Source organism: Rutidosis leptorrhynchoides, chromosome 1 (assembly GCF_046630445.1).
Source record: "Rutidosis leptorrhynchoides isolate AG116_Rl617_1_P2 chromosome 1, CSIRO_AGI_Rlap_v1, whole genome shotgun sequence".
NCBI lineage: Eukaryota > Viridiplantae > Streptophyta > Magnoliopsida > Asterales > Asteraceae > Rutidosis > Rutidosis leptorrhynchoides.
The window spans coordinates 71,124,660-71,130,013 of NC_092333.1; positions in this window are offsets into that span (position 1 = coordinate 71,124,660).

Sequence of the window (5,354 nt, forward strand, 5' to 3'; positions counted from 1 at the left end):
TGCCATATTATACGACTCTTACATTCTATCTAATCTTTAAACATATCAAGAACATATTATCTTAATAGTTCTATCTTTTTTCTTGAATTCCGAAAATCCACCGTGACTACGTCGAAAGTTAAATTTCTATCTCAATCTTTTGTGACAGCTTCACTTGTACGCTTCACATAATCGAATCGTTTTATCTATATAAATCAATAATGATAAAACTCTATTTATCGACTCATGTTTGTCATGTAAACACTCTTATTGATAGCCATGACGACCTCGATCAAATTTCGGGGACGAAATTTCTTTAACGGGTAGGTACTATGACGACCCGAAAATTTCAGACCAAATTTAAACTTTATCTTTAAATGATTTTGACACGATAAGCAAAGTCTGTAATAGTGAGTCTCAAAATTTTTGAACGCTTTACATGGATTCAGTTAACCTTTGACTATTTCCGATGATTCACGAACAACTAATTGTAAATAGACATGTATATATATATATATATATATATATATATATATATATATATTATAACTGGAAATACATTAATAAAATATTATGCGATTTAGTTGATAAAATTAAAGATGTAAAATAGTTTATGATTTACAAATAAAAACCTGTTATATATATATATATATATATATATATATATATATATATATATATATATATATATATATATATATATATATATATATATATGTATATGTATATAGTATCTTAGAATATATATATATAATTATATATTCTAAAAACTTTGAATTACATTATTAAGAAATACTCGTTTTATTGTTAACGAAGTTAATAATGAATATTTAAATATTAATAATTGTGAACTAATATATGAATATACATATAAATTCTATATAAAATATTTATATATTGTAGTATAAATAAATTATAAATATTATAGGTAGGAATTTATATTATTTATTTATATATAAACAATTACAAGTTAAAAATAAAAGTATACATATATTTGTTGTATTAATATTAATATTATTATTAATACTTTAATTATTCTTAATATTATTATTATATTAGTATTGTTACTTGTATGTAATATATAAATGTAAATAAATACAAATGCTGTTACATATCCCAATCAAGTGCTGGCTTTTTCCTGATCCCCATGATTTAGTGTCGACAGTATAATTCTTATTTAAACCCGTGATTTTTGATTGAATAATTTGTGGCACTATTTTTCTTTTTCAAACCTCCACTAGTCTATATAATACACATATAGATAACATATATGCAGCCATATATCAACCGTACCTATCAACTTCTTTATGTTTCCAATTTTCCTCTTTCTTTCGTTTACTTATTCAAGAGTCTCAAGACCTAAACCCACATATATGGTTTCAAACCCACGTTCACCTTAACCGACATCTCAAATCGCAACACCACCTTCATTCACACCTGATGTGTTTTTAGTGGTGTACGAAACGGTTATCAGTTTTATATTATTTACTACAGGAAATTACCTAAAATTAAACTAAAACACACTAGGCAAGTATACCTATCGTATAGTAATATAGCTAAGGTAAAGTCCGGGAGGTCGATCCATGGACACTTTTATTAGGTGCTTTACTAGGTTATCTAGGTAAATTAAGTAATTAAGTTAGATTTAGTAATATATAGTAATTTTAGTAACTTTAGGGGATTTACCGTTTAACGACCGGTTTGTCTTTTTAGCTTTTCTTTTTAATTTAAACAACAAGATAATAAATTTAAACTAGATTGTAGCAATAAAGTAAATAAAAATTACTGCGGTAAATAAAAATTACTTTAACTAAACGAGATGAAAATACAATAAAAAGAGATTATGCTTATTTAACTTCCGTAGTTACGATGTTTGACTTTTACTTTTTTTTACCTTTTTTACCCTGGGTTAATTTTCCTTTATACTCGTAGAATATTTAAGATGTCTACCTGGAGTTGTCCAGCGCAGTCCTATAATTACAAGCATCAAATGCGAGTGTTCTCGTCATTCTATCTTGTAACCACAGTCAAATATTCTAACTAATTACTATTTAGATGGTTTGACGCGGTTGTCACGTATGTCAATAATTACACCAGTTATCACTGAATGTAACCCACCTTAATTTTAACTAGTCTTTTAACCATTAATCCATTCACGTGTCCGTTTCAATGAATAATTTACCATATATATAAATAACCCGTCTTCCGTGTCCGGTCAACGTATGTGATTATTTATACATATAGTAAATTATAAATAGTAGTAATTTAACAAGTTGTCACTTAATTATTTTACCATACCCATTAACAGTTAAAACCCTAATCTCTCTTAAGGTCGTTCTTTATCTAAATATTAACCGTTGTACAAATTAAATTAACGCATTTCCTATTTTTAGTCAAACATCATAACTACTTGGGTTAAATAAGCATAATAACAAATTAGTTACTAGACATGGTAAAAAGATAAATAAAACTTACACAAAAGTTCTTAGCTTCCATTAATTCAACGCGGTAGAAAACTTCAAATTTAACACCCGTACAATACTTGAATAATAACAATATTAAAAACCTTCACCCTTTGTACTATGGAGTAAATAATAAACTTCTAAATATTGCTACTACGGAGTATTACAATTTGACTTGTGTTGTGTGTGTTTTTCTCCTCTGACACCATCGTTCATTTATAATCAAATTTATTGACTATAAAATTCTTCTTGATAAAACCATGATGCTTCTGACTTACTATTTGAATATTGAATTCTTATGTGGTGAGCCCATGATTTAAAAATTAGAACATCATTATTGTTTAATCGACTGAGAAGGCTTCTTTTCATTGTTTAATCCCATATGATCTTCTTTTGATTTGTTAATTCTACCTTTGGAAATGCATAGCTTTCTTATTCATTTATAATAATCAAAATTCTTCATGCCATCCATCCATTTGTAATATTAAATGTAAAAGACTTGATCAGTTCTCCAACTGAAACTTCTTTTGCATATTTAACTTCCATCTTATCTTTCCTTTGAAATTTTTGTATAAAATAGTGCACCCAAATCAAACTTGGTCAGATTATTGTCGACATCGGAATTTTACAATTACGCGAGTCATGTATGGGCATTTTTTAGACTTCTTCCTTTCTTGATTCGGATAAATACATCTTGATATGTATTCGGTACAAATCAGTGCTAAATTCATCCAATCATCTCTTTTATTAAATCTTCTTCACTCGGGCGTACTTAGTCATTTTCTTTACATAATAAGCATCAAACGTTCTTGAAAATGAAATAAGTATATTAATTCGGACTGATATTATGACTAAATATGTGTTCATTTTTAGCAATATCAAATCCCCACACTTGAACATTTCTTGCCCTCAAGCAATTATGTACTAAATATACTCCGAAATAATAAAATCACACTTCACACAATTTACTCCTTTATTTTCACACTTCACACTTCACACTATATTACAATATATACATGATATGATTTTCTTTCCCAAGTCACATGTAGTTTTTCCGTCAATTCGATTCAAAACAACGATCAAGCTTCAAATTAATGAAACTTAAGGGTCGTAGTTAAAGTCCTACGTGACTTAAAAAAATTTGGATCCTTAGGGAAAGTAGGAACCTGATGAAAACGTTTTGTGTTTTGAAAATGCATGCTAGTTTTTACACCAGACACGTTTTCCGGATTAACCCATCACCGGTGTAAGTTTTCATAAACATTTTTGTGGGTTGTGGGTTTCATATTTTCTTTTGATTTTAAGCTAAAAACTTTCGGTTTTGTGTACTCACTACTAACCCTGTGTTTGGAAAGCACACATCCAGTTTACTTGTTCCATATATTACCTTACGACAAACTACTGTCCGGTTGCAAAGGAGAGCGATGAACAAGAAACTGTTAAGGCGATGTCTTTTAAGACATTGCATAAAATCATGGTCAATATCGTGTCGGATGCAATTACTATCCTTTGTAGGAGAAATAGTAAAGATCACCCTAGAAGTTTTTGGTCTGGCACAAGGTCCTGTCTTCGACCATGCTATGCAACCACCGTTCATACGGTTGACACCCGATTTGGTTCAGGTGACCTAGTGAATTTCGGTAAATTCCTAGGATTTTACGTTCAACAGTAATGAACGTACTGAAAATAAGTTCTTTGAAAACAAACGGTTTATTTTTTTTTCAAAACATTTTCTCGGTCAAGTTCGAGTATAGATATCATCGAATTCCATGAGTTTGTAATTCTCAATCTTTAAGGTCAATCTCTAGGATTGAGTAATATCAGGCTTAAATGCTAATTTTTAATCTTTAAGGAGATTATCCTTTCTGGGGATCTGGTTCATCAGTCTTATCCAGCTGATTTGCAAGGCGTCCTCCCCATTTTACGAGACAGATTCTCTCATGGATAGGATAAGTCTGACCACTTGGCGACCCTGTTTGATGCTGAGGTCCGTGGATTTCCAGCTGATTTTCGAGAAAACTTTACAAGGTTTTTCGTAGACTCTACAGCCGGTCTGGACGACAACTTCTTGACCTAAATCAAAAAGCGCGTTTCTTTTTCGGAAGACTTTACTTCCTCTAAGGATGGAATTGAGTCATCCTGAAGACCTCTTGTATTAAAAGATTAATGTTTTTCTTAAGGAAAATAAGATTTTATGAACACATTTTGATCTTTTAAAAACATTTTGTACGAAGGGTCTGTTGGGTGCAACACTATCCCTTATAGTGTAGATCACCCTTTTAGTTCTCCAATTGGCCCATGTCCCGGTTTCAATCACTGTTCTTTATGGATTACAACAATAGTACCTGCAAAACTTCGCACAAACATGTGATATGCAGTTTTAAATAAATAGATTGGTTAATCTCCCCACACTTGGCTTTTTCTTTACCTTTTAATTCTATTCTATTCCATTTAAATAAATTCTAAAATTTGTGTTGTTTCTCAATTTATGTCCTTTTTAGGTAACGATAGTTTCAGTAAATTTTACTTAATTTTATCGTTCATAAATATTTTAAACAAGATTTGAATTTATTTAGCTGAAAATTTTAAAATTTTTCACAAAATTTAACAAGAATAAGCCAAGTGTATAAACCCGAGAGAATTATAACCCCTCCCCACACTTGAGATCATGCAATGCCCTCATTTGCAATGAAATCATACAAAAACTAGAATTCACGAGGGCAAATAGTATAGAAAGGGTTTTAAAACCTCTTAGAGCTAGAAAGCCCTAACTTGCGCTGTTTGGAGTTGAATTATTCTTTATTACCAATATCTTCTCTTGTTCACATGTTTAGTCAAAAATTAGTTACTTTTGCCGAACTTACTGTCAGTCTATGAACATGCCCTGTTTTACCTATTTTCACACAACAAACA